This window comes from Vicugna pacos, chromosome 6, assembly GCF_048564905.1.
Source record: "Vicugna pacos chromosome 6, VicPac4, whole genome shotgun sequence".
In the NCBI taxonomy this organism is placed as follows: domain Eukaryota; kingdom Metazoa; phylum Chordata; class Mammalia; order Artiodactyla; family Camelidae; genus Vicugna; species Vicugna pacos.
In genome coordinates this window covers 46140505-46162848 of record NC_132992.1, presented here as the reverse complement: position 1 = coordinate 46162848, position 22344 = coordinate 46140505, and the positions used below count along the sequence as shown (strand labels likewise).

The 22344-nt window shown below is 34.3% G+C and overlaps 1 long non-coding RNA gene across 3 annotated transcripts in view; it reads left to right on the top strand.

The window, feature by feature from the left end:
* The window catches only part of LOC140696901 (uncharacterized), a 133692-nt gene extending 111952 nt beyond the window's left edge, over positions 1 to 21740 (top strand). For all 3 annotated transcript variants that reach the window (XR_012073551.1, XR_012073549.1, XR_012073550.1), the window contains 2 exons: positions 9078 to 9159; positions 21459 to 21740. This is a non-coding gene — a long non-coding RNA (uncharacterized lncRNA). The remainder of the gene's footprint in view (positions 1 to 9077; positions 9160 to 21458) is intronic.
* Positions 21741 to 22344: the final 604 nt, after the last annotated feature.

The window sequence follows — 22344 nt, the reverse complement described above, 5'->3', positions numbered from 1 at the left end:
AGGGAAGACGGTCCAGAAGGTGGCATTATGCCCCCTCCAGCATAAAGGGACTTAATGTCTAAATAAGTGCCAGCAAAACAAAACAAAACAAAACAAAACAAACCAGACCAAAAAAGAAACCCCAAAACTGGTTAAAACCCAACAGCCACGACTGCACGGTAGCAGAAAGGACTTAACCAGACATGACCAATGTTTACTGTGTTATAATTAATATTGCAGCTAGGCACCCCCTTCCACGGGTTTTTCTGTGTACATTATGGGTAAGGACATGTGCCAAGGGCCCAAACATGACTAAGAATTCCAGGGACAAGAGCCATTAATCAATCAAGAGACTACCTCTAGGCGAGTGTATTAAGAGAAAGGGGGGACAAAAATCACCACTTTTTCCTCCCTTGGATCAGCCCACCTCCCATTCTTGGGGGTGTACTTTTTCCTTTTCTTTTAAATAAATCTTTGAAATCTTTTGCTGCACAATCTCGCACCATCTCCTGATTGCAAACTTGTCTTTCGGGTATGACAAGAACTGGGGTCTTTACCTTTTGGGTAAACAAATTGACTTCAGATTATTTTTAAAGAAAATTCTGGTCTTTCTTCAGATGTTGATACCTCCTAGGTAGCTTCTAATTCTATTTTAATTAATGGATTGAACCAGGACCTTTCCCTTTTAGTAAAAAAGGACCAGGATGGAATGAGAAACTATGTCCATTCCAGATTTAGTTAATCCAGCAAATCAGCTCTCTCATACTTTAGATGAGTCACCTCCAGAGAAGACCACCAAAATTCTTAATCTTCAGATCTCGCAACTGAAGGCTTCTAAATGAAACCAAAACCTTCCTAGTTTCTGCCTTTATCACAAGGCGCCAGGACATGGAAAGAGACTTTTAGACAAATTTAAGTCTTCAGCCACCCTCAACCCTTAAAGCAGCCTTTCTTATGCCCTTCCAGTTATCAGTGATAGAGCTCCGAGGAACCACAGGGGATCTTCCCAATCTTCCATCTTTTTAGAGAATCATTTTAGAGAAACATTTCTCCAGATTGAGGATAAGCCTCTTCCAGCCCTAACTGACACCAGAGCCACACTCTTGGTCCTCTACCCCACTGCTGTAACCAGTCCCTGCCCCAGAGTACAAAACAGTGCAAATAGGATGCCTCATAGACCTCCATGGGTCCCCATCGCTGAACATATTCCCTTTTGTGTAGGCCTTTGAGAGATACTCCCCTTTTTCTCCTTAGTTCCTCTGCCTCCATCCATTTATTGGGCAGAGACTTAGAGAAGTATCATGCCAGAGTTTCTTTCTCCTAAAGGGGGAAATAATTCTAGATTTCTACAGTGGTCCTCATACAGCCAACCAGGTTAACTAAATGCTCTTTTGACACCTTTTACTTGGTCCATCTCTGACAGTACTAGAGTTGATTCTGGAAATTCTGATCATTTGTCTCTGTTGACAGCTACTACAAGCCTTGTGTACAAAATCTCTGGCTGATATTGGTAAAATTCACAGAGCACATCCCATCAAGATTCAAAGAGATCTCTCAAAACTTGTGCCCACATTTAATCAATATCCTCTATGTAGAGAAGCCCTTCAAAGCACAAAGCCATAATAGAAGATTACAAGGCTCAAGATCTTATTATCCCCTGTACTGGTCCCTGTATATTTTATATGGTGAGATATATTTATGTATCTATATATATATTTATATGGTGAGAAAGCCTAAAGCCTGAGGGTGGAGGTGAGTCCAGGACTTGCAACCAATAGACAACACTGTGATCCCTCTGCATCCTCTTGTTCCTGATTCTCATACTTTGCTGTTTCATACTGGAAGCAAATTCTTTACTGTCATGGATTTACTCAGTACATTCTTTGGTATTCCAGTTGAGGAAGTTAGCCAATACCTTTTTGCCTTCACTTGGGAAGAAAAGTGATTCACCTGGACAGTAATGCCTCAGGGTTTTACTGAGAGTCCTTATTTCACACAAATCCTGAAAGTTGATCTAGATGATAAAAAGTTCCCAGGGCTCTACTTCGTTACAGTACGTGGGTGATTTGCTTCTTTGTGCTTGTTCTCCACCCTCTTCACAGGAAGACAGCATGTACTTGATAGAGCTTGAAAGCTATAAGCTGAAACCTTTAAAGCGACACGAGGTTGCCAAAAACAACAACAAAAAATACTTGCAGTTTGCCCAAACCTAGGTTCGATATTTAGGGCATCTGATATCAGAAGAAGGACTACACCTAGATCCAGACATGTTTCATGGTGTTCTAAGTTTTCCAAAAACTAAATCTAAGTGCCGACTATGAGATTTCCTAGGATTAGTTGGCTATTGCAGACATTAGATTCCAAATTTCTCTCTATGGCCGAACCTCTGTGTGTTTTACTTAAAAATAACAACCCCGACCCTATTTTATGGGAGGAAAAGAACAACATAGAATTTGGGGCCTAAAAAAGACCTAAAGGGGGAAATGTAAAAAAGTAATAAACAGAAACTGCAATTAAATAGAGTCAAGAGACCAAAATTGGGAGTTGTCAAGCCATATTATGACTGCAGAGTCCAACTATCTGAAGCAAGAAGAAAGGAGATTTCTTCTCCTTCTGGTCCCTGTAATACTTACAGGAAGAAGAAAGATCTTCTCTTCTTTCCTGGCATGAGCTAACAAGAGAGTCACAACTCAGACATTGCAAACCCATGGACTCTGTTTACTGTAGCCCTCTAAACTTGTTTTCTTCTAAGAGAATTCTGTCTTTATGCTAGGGACCTGCAAATGCCTTCCCTTGGTTACAGACCCTGAATTACAATCCTTTGCTGATCATAAAGGAACTCATTTTTGCTGGAGAGATAACTGGCAGTCTATTTGTTTTAAATCAGCATATCTCATGCACTAGCCTCTGGTTCTTAAGTATGAAGTGGCTGGAGAAGAGCAGCGCTAACATCACTTGGGACTTGTTAAAAATGCAAATTTTCAGGTCCCTTGCCAGACAACTGAATCACAATTTCTAGTGATGGGAAACAGAAATCTGTGTTTTAACAACATCTTGGGCTGAATTTGAGAATCTTTGTCCAAACTATACTTAACCCTAGGTCAAGTGTTTCAACCCACTAGTACTGCCAACAGTTACTAGCTTCCGCACTCATTCTTAAAACCTCTCTTTTCAAAGGAAAATTAAATGCTTTGGATGCTTTCTGAAAAGGAATGTTTCAGCCATTGTGATTACTGCTGTATCAACTGTATATATAGAGGGACGTTATACAGAATTCTTCAGTTTCTCTCAGTCTTAACAACAATACTTACTCTGAGGATAAAAGATTCAAAACAAAAAAAAAATTAAACTTGATTTCCTATCTTAAATATTATTAATTTATATGATAGCTAAAATATAATGTTAAGTATAATTCAAAATTTTATTTCACTTCATAAACGTGCTTACATTTCATATATTTAGTTAGCACCTCCACAGCAGTTGACTTACATACATATACCATATTTAATATACATGTCCTCTGAATTTCCACTGTTAGGAAATAATTATGCAAAATTAATAGACAACATAGTTAATATATTCAGAACTTAATCAAAATTGAATTTTACTAGTTATGAGAGAAAAAATCTTATAGATGAAGTCATAAAATTTGAAATAAATACCATTCATAAGGGATCACTAAACTAATTCATAGAGAATCTAGCTTAGGAAATTTATTCTGGTTGAAAAAATAACATGAAGTATTTATAGATTTATAATAAATGGAGATGACATTTATATTACTGTCATCAAGTTGAATATAATTTTCAGGGCTTCAAATTCCAAAATTTATGAAGAAAACTGGTATTTTATTCAGACTTTTTTATTACGTACAAAAGCCTATAGACTTTATCGATCTCATCTGTAGGCATCTGTACTTTGTAAAAATCAAGTTAACCCCACACACTTGAGTAATGAGACTGTCTAGATTTGCGATAAGTCATGAAAACATGAGGTTGAACTCATAATGAATAGAATGGGATATTATAATAACATTGATCAATCAGTTATACATGTGCTTTTGAAAAGTGTTGTTCTTTACTCCTGTGGTCTTCCTTCCAAAACAAATAATCCAATATAACCATGAGGAAAAAACCCAAACATACTCGTGTAGAGACACATTTTACAAAATATCTAACCAGTGCTGACCACAACTCTGAAGGTCATCAAAAACAAGAAAACTCACAGAAACTTTCATGGCCAAGAGTGTCATCAGTGGATAGGTGACTAACTGTAATGTAATATCCTAGCTGAGATCCGGAAATAGAAGGACATTTAAAGTAAGGAAATCTGAACAAAGTGTGGGCTTTGGCTAATAATAATAATAGTAATAATAATAATAATAATAATAATACATAGCTATTGGTTTAATAATTGTGACACATGTACTGTACTAATGTTAAGATATTAATAATAAGGAAAACTAGGTGTGGGGTGGATAGCAATCCTTTTAACTATTCAGTTTTTTTTTCTAAATCTAAAACTGCTCTAAGATGAATGTTTATTTTAAGGTGGAGCTGTATTGTGAAATATTATATTTGGTATGAAATACTAAATGGTAAATACTAAATTCTGACTACAAACAGAAGTCTCTCCCTCTTTACAAAGCATTTACTTTGGAAATTAAAAGGCAGTTCTGTTTTCTTCCTTCCATTATGGTCGTTTTACAGATGCGCTACTGCAGCGCAGTTATTCTGATAAGACAATCAGTTAAAAGCAAAGCTTAAGGTATTCCAGTATGTAATTTCATCTTATTTAGCTTTGTGGCATTTTCTTTTGTTTTTAAATCTTACTGTAAAGAATAAAAAGTCAAGAACAAAGGAAGTGCTAAAGAATCACAAAATGTTCTATCATATGCTAACACACCAAGCAGATAATTCAGTCTAGTAGCTGGTGATCCACTATTGTATCCACATTATTTTTGTTCACTCATAAATTAATTTTCAGTTTATGGTTGATTCACAACTCCTAACGTGATTCAACCCTTAAGCATACTGCTTCTAGCACCAATAAGCTGGTCTGGGAAGAGGAAAATCTTTCCTTTTGAAAAAGAATAAATGATATTTCCAAACCTACATTGCTAAGTAGACATGAAGGGCTGAAGGAACAACATATGTGTGTCTGTTTTAAGTCTGATGATTCCATAGTCTTACCATTTGTTCAGTATGGCATGTCAAACAACATCATACAGATTCTTAAAATTTTATTTTGTTGTCAGAACTTTGAAATCAATACATTTCTAAAATTGCAATTTTCCCTATACAGTGTTAGTGTTTCTGTTTTCTCTCTGAGGGAAGTCCTATTTCATTGTTTTAGGTCTTTGAAATGCTGAGCTGAAATGCCAGCATAATGAAAACAAGGTAATCATACAGGAAGAGTTATACCTGTTGGCATTGTGAAGTGTTCCATTATAAACAGCCTGCAAACCTCTAATTCTAAATTTATGAATACTTTCTTATACTGGCATGAAATTATTGAAATCTATTCAGCTGCTAGCAAATTGTAAAGGAAAGGAAAAGGATTAGAGGTCATGATACCTGAATTTTATTCCAAATTTCACAACTTTAGTTAGTCGACCTCTCTGGATCTTGTAACTTCATATGTAAAATAAAGGGTTAGGAAAAAGCAATCTGTAAATTAAAAAAAATACCATTTTAAACTTCAAACTCACTGCATGAAAACATGCTAACATTAGGGACAAAAGACAACTTAGGAATTTCCAAAACAGAGACAGACTTTTAATAATTTAGATCTCATAATAAATAAAATAAGTACAACTGAGGGTCTTGCCTTAGGGTTTAGAAGAACTTATCTAACTCCATACAAGATAGCATCTGTTACACACATTTGCAAACACGCTGAGTGTAGTCACCATTCATTTTAAGTAAAACAGATTTTGAATGGAAACTATCTCAAAGAAAGAGTAAATGAAATGGTTCTGAATGTGGTAGCCAGCTTGCAAGGTGGAACCTCAGAGCACCCACCCCCTTACGCAGTCCTCGCTCACATTAAATAGGGTCGTGTAACCAACAGTCTGTTTGAGAAGCGATGGTGTGTGACTTCGAGGCTAGATCATAGAAGACATTATGGCCCCCGCTTGCTCTCTCTCAAGCCTCACCTACTCAGGGAAGCCAGCAGCCCCATCATGACGGCCCTCAAGCTGTTACAGTTGCCCCCTCAATTACTTTATATCTGCAAAGCGGAATAATGGAAACCATTATCAGGGTAATGTAGGCCTAAGTTACTTGTATTTGTCAAAATGAAAATTTTTGTCAATAAAAACTTACCCATTTGTTTCAATTTTTCACTCATTTCACATCCTCTCCACCAAAAATCAATCATTTAATTCCTCTATTATCTGTGGCTGCTATCTCAGTACATTCAATAGTATCATCTCCGTGCCTCGGTTAACACTATTCCTCACTAGGGTTTGATCACTATAGGCTCAGGAACATACTCTCTCTGGCTCTCGGTTGTATCCTGAGCAACAAGCAGAGTATCAGGTATTTTGTTTATATTTGATAAAATATTCACTAAATAAATGATTGATTCAAAGGTAAAAATCATCATATTATTAAATAGAAGACAAATTTTAATAAATAAAAGAAAACTCTCCAAATATTTTCTCTAAATGCTTCTGACCTCAGAGAAAGAAAGAGGAAAAAAAGAAAGAGTTTTAAGAATAAGATGAAGGATGCTTTAAGGACATTTATTTGAATGTAAATCATTAGCCGCTGATATCTAAGCCTCCACTTGCCTCCACTACAAATGGGAAAAAACAGTTATACTCTGGTTGTCTAACACCTGTATGTAACTCATAGTTGTAATTGCTCTATGGGAAAAGGTGGCCAGCTGAGCAAAAGCACTGGTGGTAATTTTGTGACAAATAAGGAAAGATTCAGTTCAAGGAGAGTCCAAAGTATACAGATTAATGCTAGTGTTTCTTTTCCTTAAATTCCCCTGTTTCCAGAGTCCTTATTATTTCCTTATTTATATTTTATAACTGAATAATATTTTGGTGATTTAATAAAATTCTTACATTTTTAATAAAATATTTAATGAAGTTTATTTATACCCATCTTACCTAAAGGTCCTTATATTTGTGATTTCCCAAGGGTCTGTGTGAACACAGTTATGATGATTTTAGAAAGAAATGCTATAAATCCAAACCTATAATTTCCATGTTGTTAAGACAACCATGAAAATGACTTTACATAGAATAAAACCTAATCATGTCTCACTGGCCCCTTAATATCAGAAAATAAGTCCTTTTGTATGAAAGTACATATCCACAAAAGTTATTGTAAAGGAACAAACCCACAGATTTTTCCCTCCAAAATAGGAAACAAGCCAGTTCTTCCCTACTATGTCTTTCTTCCCTGTGAGTCTCCAAACGTGTGGAGGATTTTCACCACACCAAGCAATTCTCTAACATACCAGCTGGTTGTCTTACGACTTAACTTAATTCTAACGCCATTTATCTGGGTTTCATGTCAGATCCCACAAGTTGAGGGTTCAGTCTCATAAGACTGCCCCCGATCCACCACAAAGACACCGATCACAAGCTCAGGTTATCTATCATCTGTGCTTCTGACCAGGCCATGGATCAGAGGTTTCAACGGCCCACTCCTCAGATCCAGTCAGTTCACTAGAGAGGCTCACAGAACTCAGGGAAACACTTATGTTCACCAGTTCATTAAAGAATTTGGTAAAGGATACAGATAAACATCCAGACAGAGGAGATGCATAGGACAAGGCATGTGGGAAGGGGCACAGAGCTTCCAAGCCTCCTCACGGGTCAGCACTGTGCCATGTGTTCACCAGCCTGGAAGCTCTCCCAAGTCCTACTGTATCCTATTGGGATTTGATGGAGGCTTCCTCACATAGACATGAACAATTATCAATGTCATTTCCAGCCCCTCTCCCCTCTCTGGAGAATGGGTGGTGGAGCTAAAAAATTCCAAGCCTCTAATCATGGCTTGGTCCTTCTGATGACCAGCTGCCATCCAGGAGGCATCCAGGAGCCCACACAGAGTATCTCATCAGATCAGCAGATGCTGCTAGCGCTCTCATCACCGAGGACTTCACAAGGGTCATAGGGGGCCTGTGTCGGGGACAGGCTCAGACAAACACTGGGAGAGTAGGTGCCCCTGCTGTTCTCACCACTTAGGCCATGACAAGAGTTTTGGGAGTGCTGAGCCAGGAGGCGGGGAAGAGATCCATACATATGTTTTCCGTTATCTCACAGTTATCTAAATAAGGTTTTAAATTAAAATACTTTAAAAATACAATGGTGCTTCTTGCCATGTTAAATAAAGTAATTCTAAAAAAATCTCATTTTCAATGGAGAACTTGGTATAGTGAATTCTTGTAACTTCAGTTCTTATATTTTAGTAAGATTTTGTAGTAGATATTTCTTGAATAGATATCTTGTATTGTGTTGAGGTCTAATAATCCTCAAGGAATTCACACCAAAAAATTCACTCTTCTTGGGATTTTATTTGTGTGACTTTTCACTTACTTTGTGGTCAATTCTCTTCTCCACCGTCATTTATTCTCATATACGTTTGTTTTCACTGCTCCTATTTTTCTCCCCCTTTCTGAATACTGTTTGTAATTTCTGCTGTTAGTCCCTACTGTCTATAAATGTTACCAACAATAACAAGATAATCACATATTAAAAGAAAAATGCACTTTGTGCCTAAAAAGATTGTGTAAATACATGAAGCTAGTTGAACTGGGTTTAAATGGTTTTCCCTTGTTTCAAAGTTTAAAACTAGCCTAGAAAGTTATGATTTTTTTTAACTGCTTAGAACTAGATAGCTAAGGAATAGCAAATCTGGAATACTGCAACATTACTGCATCCATCCATTTAACAATACATGTCGAGAACGTATAATGTGCCAGGCACTAGTAAAGCACTTGAAATATATGAAGAACCAAAACGGGAAAAGAACTTGTCTGAAGATAGAAAGTAAACGAATTATTTGAAGAGATACACATTATATAAAGAGGATGAAGAGTTCTGAATGTATGTCTGTGTTCTATTTTACGTACAGAAGACATGAAAGACCCAGGTAATATGGCATTTGAGTAGAGTCTTGAAGAAAGTGAAGCAGTGGAACAGATATTATATAAAAGGTAAGTATTCAAAATAGAATAATAACTGTAAAAATACTAAAATGGTATTTTCTAAGAAAAGCAAGAGAGCCAGAATATCTGGAGCAAAAGAGGAGTGGAATGGGGGACCAGAAAAGGCAGTGGCAAAGACTTTGTACCATAAGCTGGAGAGGAAGTCACTGGAGACTTTGAGGAGAGGAGTGACGTAGTCTCCCTCCACCCAGTGCTAAAGGGTTCCTCTGACTACCGGGGTTTACAATAGACTTTAGAGAGCTAAAGCAGAAGCAGGGAGACCGGTTAGAAGCCACGTGAACAAAACAGGTGAAAAAAAAAGGTGGTGCTTACGTACATGCTTTGAAAAAAGTGCCAGGATTTAGGTTTTGAATGTGTCAAGTTTGTAGAGCATATTCAAATAGAGAAGAGTAAACAGTTATTCCAATTGAGGAGAGACAACCTAGGAGGAAATGTAACATTTTTAAATGCAAAAATAATACAGCTTGTGTGTAGGCTTGAAGGTATTATCCAGTAGAGAGAGACGAGAATTCACCATGTAGGACAAAAAAATTAATGTAGTTGAAAAAAATTACTGCGGCCTTAGACTAGGGGAGAGGAGATGAGATCTACTGAATGAGGGGGAAAAGTTTGATTTTAATTGAAACAAAAATGTCAGATGCCTAATAACAGAAAAAAGGCAAGGATATATAGGCACAGAAGCAAGCAGCAGTGTGTACAGTGGTGGGAATACAAGCAGGTTACCTTCGACTGCATCTGATACTCACAGTGATATCAGAAGCTAGGTCTTCATCCATAACTGGTGATGGAGGAAAGATGGTTCAGGTTTGACAGTAGAGGAGAAATTTCTATGACTGGAGGAGAATAAATTGGAAAAAATACAGGCTTTTTAAGATGTGTGTAGAAATAACCTGAGGTTAATTGTACAGAGTTTGTAGAATGGGAGAGGAAAAAAAAATGCTTCTTTTCTATTTTTACTCTCCTAACAGAGAAAAAAAGCACATTAAATCTCAGTGAAGTATGCTACTGCAGTTTTATTGAATAGGTAGAGCACTTTCAAAGATATATATCCCCATATAGAAGGTATACACAGATTTAGTTACCAGCTTATAATATAATAAATCCCTCCTCTCAAGGATCATTAGGACTTCTGTAAGTCTTAGAATCTTGGTAGATAAAAGTCTAGTCCCTGGAAACAAAAGTCTTCTTCCAAGAGATGAGGACAGTTCTGAAAAGAAAAAGTGTATTTCTTTTGCAGCAAAAGTGAAGAAAAGTGGGGTTCAAAAACTTCCTTAATCTACAAAATATTTATGACATAAGCATTATTTTCTTGGTAATATAATATGCTATTTCACTCACAAGTCAACAATTTTTATGAGAAGATTTAAGCTACAGATCTTTAATATGTTGATTTTGGGCCTATTTCATACAGCCTTGTGTAGTATGCACAGAAGAGAGCAGGTAAAGTTTGCTTGGTTAATTTTGGCCCTTCTGCAGACCAACTTCTGTTGAATTCCTGAAATGTCATATCCTTGAAGAAATTAAAGTCCCTGGACACTAAACATAATAGTCTATAAAGTTATGATTGTAAGCATTTGCTTTTCTTCAGCTTTACATGGATTTATCTATGCACAAAGTGAAGCATGTTTGCATTGTGGTAGCAGTCCCACTGAAGTGCAGGCTTAGAGTGAAATGCATATGGATGAATTAATATCCCTTTATCAAAATATTGCAGTGGAAGTCTTAGTAGGGAACTTAAAATTAATAGCTATGTAATGGTTTAATATGATCAGAAGATTTCGGTATTCTCTGCTATCAATCATTGAATATCAAGATAGTTTAATAAGGGAGAAGATAAACAGTGTTTTTGATCTGGAATCTAAATTCTCCCCAAGTACAAATAACAATAATCAAGTGATGTCCATCTGATAATTCTACATTTCTGTGAACTTGATCAGCCGTAGGACAAAATGTTTTCTTATTTACATCTATTTTTGTGGTTAAACATACTCTTTTACATAAGAAGATAGCACTAATAATACATAAGATGTTTAAATTTTATTTAGTAGTAGCAAAATTTGGTTATGATTCATATGTATTCTACCATCACAGTTTCTTTCTAATCAAAGGCCTGCATTTGCAGTGTGGCTGATGAGGCTGACCAGTACAGTTCATTACAGTGAAACTGAAACTAGCTGTTCTCAAGAGTGAATTAACAGTTCTGACTAACAGTTATTAACCAACTTAGCCAAACAGTTGCAGACTACCTCACTCTCTAAACCATTGCTAAACTTATCAAATCACTGTATTTCAAAGTCAGTTTTACTAAGTCTTCTTCCAACAATAAAACAAACCCTTAATTGTAACTTTCCGAATTTCCTCCTCCTACCTGATTATTGCAGAAGTTCTAGATTTCTTGACTTTTGCGTTACTGTTTTATTATAAAGCTCAATAAACAGAAATTTGGAAAATGGAAATAAATTGTAGTGTAGCTTTTATTAACTGTAATATTCAGACTTCAAATATTATATCATGCTTTCTTTTTGCTTCTTTTCTGAGGTATTTGAATTACTGATATATATTTATGAATAATTCATACATATTCATATACAGATATACGTGTGTGCACATGTGTATATGTGAGTAAAACTCTGTTCAAAAATAAATAAATTCTGGAAAAAATAATTTAGGGTAAATAGAATTTGATGGAACTCTATGGTTGCTTCAGTCATATCAGATTAGGAAACAATACAGCACGGTGAATAGCACTATGAGCTTTCAAGTTGTAGATCAAATTGTGAGATTCACTGCATGTGTGACTTCGGACATGTTAATTTACATCCCTGAGCTCAGTTTGCTCAGGCATTCAAGGCTTTAAGCATAGTAATATAGTGGCTATGACCCACATGTACTGGGCAGTTGACTTTCCCACACAATTCCTCTAAACCAAAGGCACTGAAATACAGATTTTCTGGGTCCCAGAAATCAACTTTTCCCTCCTCCGACAATATGCCTTATCATGATTTCCCTACAGGAAGACAGAGCAGTAGGGAGAGAAAGGATCCCCCAGGGAATGCATAGACAGATCCTATGCATAAACAGGGTGCCCTGGCTCCAGTATGCTTCTCTGGGGACAGCAGAGGGATGAGAAACCCAAAAGCTTTCTTCTTTTGCTACACCTATGAAGTGTATTCTTTTTACCCATACTGTGTGATGTAAAATTTGTCCTGAGACTGTCACATGAGATGTAGTAACCCAGAAGGAAACCGCTCTGAATGCTAAGAACCGAACAGAGGGCCAAGGACACAGTAAGTGCTTTCTCACTGACATCTTCTTTACCTTATGAATAAATACAGAGAGCTTACTGTAGATAATTTAAAGCTAAGTTTATTTTGTTTGTGCAGAAAATACACATAAGTCTCTCTGTTCATTTGAGATATGCCAAGCTGCCTTGTTTTCTTCTAAAAATAGAAGCAGATTATACATTGGTAATAAAAGGCAAATGAATTTTTTTCCCCGCAAGGAGTATAAAGTATACATCTAGAACCTGACAATGCCACTGTTCCAGCTAAGCCATCTAAGTGTGGTGTGTCATGCATACATGTTTAGGCTCTGTTGATAAAAGCTAGTCAAAGTCTAAAAGTAGAGCACTATTTTCAGCAACTGTACAAGGGAAAGACTGCTAGTTACTTTTTCCTTTTTCTTATTCTCCTTTGGTACAGAGCCCTGATTTTATTGCCAGTGACAATGTGCTCAGCTGAAATACTGCCTTTTCTAGCTTCCTTTGAAAATAATGGTGACCTCTGAGGTGAAAGATCTAAGTGAAAGTCACTGAATGGGGCTCCCAGGAGAATTCTTTTTCTATTTGTCCTTTTTTCTTCCTCTTCTTATGACTATCTAGAATGTGTTCTTGATGTCTAAGCTTCAATAATCACCTTTTGAACTTGAACATAGAGGCAATGTTAAGTAAGGAGCAACATTTTTATAAAAGAAATTTAGTGGAATCTCCCTGCAGTCCCTGGTTACCTACCTCCAGCTTTCTTTTAGCTGCAAAATGAAATCCTAAATTATTTGAGCTGCCATAAAAAGGTCTCTATTAGTAGGAGTTTAACACAATTTCTAGCTGATATTCCACATATATATTATTGCATAAAAAACATATTCTTTTCTTTTCCCTTGAGCTTAGTTAGATACACATATATATCTGGAATTATGTTGTAAACAGATACTCTTTGCTTTCTCCATACTGATGTTTTGAGATCCATTTAGTTCCTTAATTTCCACTACTGAGTGAGATTCTCTAGAGGGTAACAAACAGTAATTATCTGCTTTATTGTTGATGGAGATTTGGGTTGTGTCCAGATTTACATTTATTACAAATAATGTTACTAGGAGCAATCTTGCATATATCTACTGAATCACTTATAAAAGATTTTCATAGCTCATACTGTTATTGGAATTCTAAGTCATTGGATATGTGCATTTTAATTATATTTAGTAAAGAAAATTGTTTTTACATACTTATAACTGTTTAAACTATGGCTAGCAGTGAAAGATCACTTTTTAATTAACATTTAGTACTATCTTAATTAATTTTTTTTATTTTTGCCAGACTGGTGAGTGTGAACATTTATCTTTCAGTGTTATTTTTGCATGTCTCAATTTCTGTTGTGATAGAGTGTCTTATATGTTTTCGCAATATTGTGCTTCTATGAAATAATTCATATCATTCTTCCATTTTCCTATTGCCTCTTGTTTTTTTATTATTAATATTAATTATTTTACATTAAAAATATAAATATTATGACATGAATTGTAAATATATATTTGTGACATTTATACTTACTCTTTTCAGTATTATGTAGTTGAATATATCAATCTTCTTTATGGTTCGTGGTTTTATTTTATTATGCCTTATTTAGAAATTATCCTGTAACTACAGTGAAGTAGTGTTAAGTCTGTAATCAATCTGAAATTAAATGTATGTAAAGTGTCAGGAAGAGATCAAATTTCTTTCTGTAAGTGTATGATAATCAATCAGTTTTCCCAGCACTATGTCTTTTTTTTTAAACTTTTTTTATTGAGTTATAGTCATTTTACAATGTTGTGTCAAATTCCAGTGTAGAGCACAATTTTTCAGTTATACATGAACATACATGTATTCATTGTCACATTTTTTTTCGCTGTGAGCTACCACAAGATCTTGTACATATTTCCCTGTGCTATACAGTATAATCTTGTTTATCTACTCCCAGCACTGTGTCTTTGCACTCTACTTCTCCCCACTGATCTGAAATGTCACCTATTTTATTAGTTAGGTTTGCAGAGAATTTTGGTCATTTTTTGGGGGGGGATCTCTGTTCTATTTATTCACTTAATTTTTTCCCTGCACCATAACATATGATTTTAAATACTACAGTTTCATAATTAGCATAAATCATAATGGCAAATTTCCATTCTTTGTTCCCTCCAAAACATCTTGGCTATTTTCAGCTGCTGGATCTTCATATAAGTCATAGAATCAGTTTGTCACATTTCATGAAAATCTTATTTATGAGTTTGCAATTGCATTAAATCTACAGATAAATTGGGGAAATGGTAACACTTTCATGTTAGTACATTTTCCTTTATAAGTATAGTATGTCACTTCATTTATTGAGATCTATTTAAAATATCCTTCAAAACACTTTTGAAAGTTTATAAGCTCTTGAACATATTTTACACTTATTTGAAGTATTTAAAAAATTTTGTTGTACTTGTAAATGGTATCTTGATTTTTTTGATTTGTTGATTTTATTTGCTTAATGCTTAAAGCCACATCTATGAAGCTGCTGCCTAAAATTGCAACGTTAAATAGAAAAGTAGATTGAAATGTATTTCTTGATACTGACTAAAGCAATACTTTTTAGCATTTTAATGCATTGAGTTAATATCTGCTACAAATTTTTTATAGTTTTCCTTTCCAGGTTAAGCAAGTTGCATTTAATTTCTAGAATACAATTTAAAAAAAATTTGTGAATACCTTGTGTCAGAAATGTGTATCTATGTGCAGTATTAAGATTGGCCTATGATATGCTTGTTTTATACCTAGTCTGTAAGGCTCTGTTACCAAGAGTTCACTAGTCTGACAAAATGAGTTATGAAGTTTGTTTGTTTTCCTTTTTTCTCATGGGAAAAAAGATGTTGTGCAAGTTTGGACTGTTCCAAAAATTCCTGGGTTGGTTTTTCTTTTTTTGATGATAGATGTAGTATTTACATTTCTAATATTCATTATAATGACCCCATTAAAGTTCATTCCTATAATTTGGATATAAATATAGTTTATTATCATAGCTATTTCTATTTTCAAGTTAGTTTAATCTTCAGCTTTGACATTATTCAGTACTCTGAGACCCGCCCCAGAGAAACACATTTTGAGATCTGTCGCCTTCTACTTCAAATATTAACAGTTTCCCCCTGAAAATTATTATGCCTTCCTAAGAAAATTCCTGTCCCCAGATGTTAGGGTACTACTAAGCCATTCCTCTCTCTCTCTGTATGAGTTATTCCTCTATTTATCAAGCTATCTGAATATATTTATGTCATTATTTGTCTGTCTGTTTTCTATCTGTCTCTTTATCCATCTAGCCATCCCTCTGTTTCTCTGTATGTCTTTCATCTGTAGTTCTCTATGTCTGTCAGTCTTTTCATAAGTTTGTATGCGTGTCTGTCTGTCAATCTGTATACCAGCCTCTTAACTTATTTATATATATGAAATATATATTGCTCATATATATGTGTATTTGTATCTATGCGTACAACTATTTACCTTTTGTGTCTAGCTAGCTAGCTAATCTGTCCATTTTTCTATTTTCTATCTATCTGTTTATCTTTCAGTCTAGTTAGCTATCTTCCAGTGAAATCTGCCAGTAAAATCACTGAATCAAAATGTATGTAAAGACATCATGTTTAAAACTAGTTACATAATATTAATTTGCATGAATTTAACAAAATATACTTAATTGTTCTATTGGTAATAAGCATTTAAATTATTCTTTAATATCAGAAATCATGTGGCATTGGATACTTTAGAATTCCATTCTGATGAATTAATCTTTTGAAAGTATATAAACTCAAAAAGAGAATTTTATTGCAGTGGAATATGCTTGCTGTTAAAAAATACAAATGATTCAAATTATAAAACATAAATCAGCTCTGTCAGTAATCCCACCCCTGACAAATAACCTATTTAAAGTTTTTCCACATTTTTGGTTCTTTGACATAAGACATTATTTTCAGAGTTACTTGCAAGAAGCAATATTTTATGTACTTAAACATTATTAATGGGTATATATGGATTAATTTTTCACTAAAGGTCAATAATGATGACAAGAATAATTCAGTTTTTAGGTGGAGGAAATTAGACATAGGTCAAGCAGAATGCTGAAGTAAACAAAAAATGTATACTATTTGCAGCATGTTAATGTTAAACATTTCCCAGTATTTCTAGTTTATTCAAAGTTAAACTTTAAACATCTCAATATTGTATCACTGGAAAATCCACAGAAAATGTTTTCTCTCACATAGGTATAGATATAATAAAGAATTATATGAATTTGATGTCAGTTCAATTAGGCGAGTTATAGTATATCAAATGATCCCCCACTCAAAGGAAATTCAGGGATTTGAACCTGTTCTTCCATGGATCACTAAAAGAATTATGAGTGCTTAGTCTGAAGAAATAAGAGATCTGGACTATATGGAAATTCCCTCCAAAATTTTAATTTCAGTATCAGTAAGAAAAGGTAGATAGACTTAAGAAGCTAATCATCAACATAAAGATTTTGATAACTGGTGAAAATATTGGTTTCATAAAAAGAACTGACTCAGTCATTTTTTCCTTAATAGCTGAATTGGCTCAATTTGTAAAATATAAAAGGAAACATTTTGTCTTTTTCTGTTTACTCTAATGAAATATAATCAAAATTTTCCCATCTGAAAGTTAAGGGATAAAATGTCAGATTCTAATTTGTTCAAGATTCTAATCAGAACATAATAAATATGTTAAACACTCATGGGTGTTGATTTTATGCTATTTTAAAATTAAAAAATAAAAAGAAAGTTAAGGCCAACATTAGTCTTATTTTTTCCAAAAATATATGATGAATACATTAACTTAAAAGACACATCTCGTAAGGGCAGCAAAGATGTTGAATTAACATCTGTTTTTTACTTTTAATTTTATAGGCTCTGTTGGTCAGAATTCTATATCCCCATAGAAGTTTTGATAACCCAACAATGGGTTTTTCCTTGCTAATATCTGAAACAATCTCTAACACAATACTTTTCATACTAAATTGTAACTTTGTGCTTACTTGTCCCTCTAGACTGAGTTAGTTTAAGGCAGAGATCATAATTCTTTACTAATTCCACAGTGTTTACAACAGTAGCAGATTGTAAATGCTTGGTAAATGATTTTGGAATAAGAAATACATGCTGTCCTCATTTTTTTAGCATCCTCAAGCATTTTTGCCTACACTAAAACTATGCAAATTATTTTAACATTGTCTAAAATTATTTCAAAATACAAATTATTATTTGGAGTGCTTTCACTCTTATGGCATTGTTACACTTGTAATTTAAAATTAATCCTGTGGATGATAAAAATAGGCACTAAGGCGATTTAACAATAACTAAGTTTTACCAGAAATCCAATTTGACATTCTGTCGAATATTTTAATACCAAGTCCAATAGAGTTTCCAATACACTTGTTTATTCTTAGCTATTAGAATACAGGGGTAATCAAAATGTTATCAGAATGGTTACCAAAGTGGAAAGGATCGGGGAGGGATAAATTAGTAGGAGTTTAGGATTACGCATTACTATATATAAAATAAACAACAAGGACCTACAGTATAGCACAGGGAACTATATTCAATTTCTTGTAATACATGTAATGGAAAAAATCTGAAATATATGTATGTATTTACATATATATATAACTGAATTGCTTTGCTGTAAACTAACATTTTAAATCAACTACACTTCAATATAAAATAAAAATTTTAAAATTTAAAAAACATATGAGAGCTAAAGTTAAATTTAATATGTAAATCATGAGGATTATCAATTTTGGCCCTCAAAATGTTGATAATGTGAAATAGAGGCTCTCACTGATGGTATACTGCATCCCATCAAAAATAAGTAAAAGATCTAAAAATCATTCACATTATTCTCATAGAGCAAATATTTTCATATCACATCACTATGAAAGACTACACAATTACTTTTAAATAAATAGTTTGATTTCAATCTATTATTAACAGTTCCAGTAGAAACACTAGCTAGTTAATGAAGACAGAATTTTTGGATAAAAACAGAAATTTAGGGAAATGAGGGTCTACAATAATTAAATAATATTTAAATGTAAGTATTGATTAAAGACATTTTCAGTAAGATAAAACAGGGAATATGAAACATTTACATTAAAAAGCAAATTTATTTACCAAGAGAATCAGTAGCAGTTCACAATTCATGGGCTACATTTTGTCCTTAAGGGTTATATGATTTTAATTAAAAAGGTTTTATTTTAATTGAAAATAAATTAAAATGTATTTGTATACATACAAAAATAGGAAGAATCAGATTATAAGTTTTGTCAAATTAAGTTCATATACATATGAACTTTTAATATATATTAGAATGAAAATATACCATAAATAATAATTAATGTTTTATATCAGATATTTTCTCAATTCCTTTTTAAACAGAAACATATTATGTGGCAGAAATTACTGACTTTGATTTGTGGTTTTATGATTTTGCAATATCACAATAATATTGCAATTAAAATGATTCCTGTTTTCCCTGGAAATGTTGAGATAAATGGTTTTCTTGAGGCATGACCAAAAATAATTCCACTCTATCCATAGTCAGCGTATTTTACCTCATTTGCATATAAACAAGAAAATTAAGATAATCTATAACATTTCAATTTTAAAATTCTCTACAAATTAATGAGTATAGAAAACAACAAAATGTATAATTGACATAAGAGAACGCATGTGCATTTCTGAAGGTAGTTTCCACTGTCATGAAATTGTACTTCTCATTTACATCCCAGTGATTCATATATGTAATACCTAAAAATCCTATTTTCACTATTACAAAAATAAACCCAATCTTATTTTATTAAGATGGTATATAGTTATAATACCTATGCCAGTGTCATAGGGTGCATCATGGATCTCCTCATTAAGGTTTATTTTATTATAAATAGAAATTTAAATATACCCGAATAAAATTATAAAGAAAAGTAGTACTTGCTTCAGGTCATGTGGTTTTGAAAAATTCAATTCTGTCACAATTTATCTACCTTTTAAAGATTTATGATGCCTGAAAATTCTTGAGTAATTTTGGAAGATGTAACTTTTTCACTGATAATGATTGACACTAAAAAATAATTACAGGCTATAAAATCAAAGAAGTAATACGGTAAATATTGTGAGGCTACTAGACAAAACTTTAAAGGACTAGAAGCATAAATGAAGGAATGATATGAAGAGATGGTAAAATTAGTATTTCTTCCTTACTTTGGAAATATCAAAGGTTGATTACAAATGCAAAGGACAAGGTCTAGTTAGGATAGTGCTTGCAGAAAAAGAAGTAAAGTACGTGAATGGTAAACTCTTTCAACTTAACTGTAACATTCTTCCATAGAGAATAAAAATAGTGAGGAGTGTGTTTTGTGTGTGTGTGTGTGTGTGTGTGTGTGTGTGCGCATATATGCGTATTATAATTCCATTTTTTCATCATTAGGTTTTCATATGTCTAATCATAAAGAGTGATTCTGCAAGATATTCCACAGATCCGATGCAGGCCATTGTCACAAACCAGTTTTCACAGTAATCAGAAGCCATCTGACATGGTTACACAGTATAGGCAATTTGTCATCCACACCAGTATGTCGTAGATGGTCTTCAGGTATCATTAGGGTTCACCTTAACATAGCTCTCTGCTGCTGGAAACATCAGAGGACAGCCTTCCCTTGATTTATCTTGTCTCCATGGGTGTGGTTATTCCCAGGTCTGATGCCCTCATACGAAGCTGTAAAAATACTTTACAATGTCCTCCCTCTTTCTGTTCTATAGAATAATAACAGTGTCATAAACTGTATATTATCCTTACCTTCTTTTTTATTCTCAAGTAATTTTTTTCCAAAACAACAATAAAAACAAAACTTTAAAATAAATGGGTTTATTTATGCTGTGAATCTCAAGAGCATTTTTTAGCCATAAAGCTGAACATTAAGTTGACGTTTTTCTTAGAAATTTGTTCTAATAATCCCATTTCTCCTACAGACAATGCAGGTGTCTCTAAGTAATTATAGAGTCACATAAGAAAGTGAGCAAAAGTAAAGGAAAACAGTAGATATTTTAATATACTATATGGCTACCTACTTGGAATTTCAGAGGTATATACTAGGAGAATAGAATTGGGAAAGAAGTCATAATTTATTGTGCAAATTAACTGCTGACTACATATTATTTTCTGAGTTGCTTTGATATTTTAAAAAGTGGATCAGAAAATAATACCATCTCAATCTTGCAAGTTAGCTCTGGGTTCTTAAATACTGACACATCTATGAAGGTTATATCAGAGGTGGCGAAGCTGCCAGCATCCAACAAGACAGTAGACAATAACTAAAATCTCTACCCATCATGAAAATTCTGTAATATAGTAAGAGGAAATAACTCATTTCAACTCTTAAAATTGAACCTAAATAGATAAATATATACCGTATAAGATTAATCTTGATGGGACTTTCATGAGCTCTTAAAGTAAACATCAAAAAATGCAAAAGTTATACTAAAGTTTTTTTTAATTTAATTCTTGGGTTTGGAGAGGAAATGCTACAGAAGCACTGTGACTTACTACAAAATACAGTTTCTTGTTTAAGGCACATTTTAACAGGACAGAATAATTTACTGAATTATCTTGCATTTCCACTATGACTTGAATATCCTTCAGCATAGCATGGTCACTTAGGTTTCAAGTAATTATAAATAAAAATTGTGTATACCTAAAATAGAGCTAGAATTTGCCATGTTTTGATTTATATTGCTTTTTACTGTCAGTAACAGGCACAGTCAAGAAATATGGTAAAGTGTAAAATTTTAAAAACCATTATGAAATATTGATTTGTTTAAAATGAAGTTAATTCATATGTACCAGAAATTCATATTCTGACATTTTAAAAAATGTTAATTTAATGTAATACTTTCAACTTTAATGAGCATATGAGTTGATTTTCAAATATATTTTATAGTTAAATTCAGTTAACCACCTGGAGGAGTTGCTGGAGGAGGTAGTCAGGAGGACATGGCCACCAGCTGACCAGAGACTGGACGTGGACAAATGGAGGCCCTCACCCCCTCCTCTGTGATTGGAATGAACACCTTCCCCACCGTTCTCACAGTGAGAGCCATTTTCAAGGACACAACCTTGAGAGTGTAGGTTATTGCTGAGACCATGTGGATGGTATATGTGGCTAAACCCTGGTAAGTCTTCCATGAAACTTTACAGATTTGGTGAGTAGTTGTAGAAATCTACTCTAAGAGAAGACTCATAAGTTCCCTTGTTTATTAAAACTGCCACTTCCAGTCTGGAATGATCATCCTCTTTCTTTGCTCTCTTCTTGCCCTCCATGAACAGGGGCCAGTTTACAAACCAACAATCGGTGAGCCAGCCAGGAGACCTAATGGGACTTGGGAAAGAGATTCCCTAGAGGAAATCCCAAGCAGGACATGGACTTCTGTGTAGGGAGGGGTGACTTGTATGTTAGATGCTGTGGACAGCTGCGTGAGTACAGGGATGCTCTGAAAGCACCAGCTGCCTTAATGCATTTGAGAAACGGCACATAACGCACTGTGGCAAAGAAGAGAAAAAAGTGGCTGCTGTAGTGGGCTGGCCTCTACAGTGGCCATTTGGACTGGACACGGATGTCCACCTAGAGGCTGAAGCTCAAACTAGAGAGTTCAAAAAAAAGCTGAGGTTAGACAGGCAGTGTTCCACTACTCTGCTAACTCTGAGGATGGCAAAGAAGCTGGAAGAGCAGGATAATAAGTTCAAGACCTTAGCATGCCATTTGGCAAAGCCAGGAGGGCATAAATTGCCATGAATGAAGAGCCCAGGGGCCTGTGACAAAGCCTGAT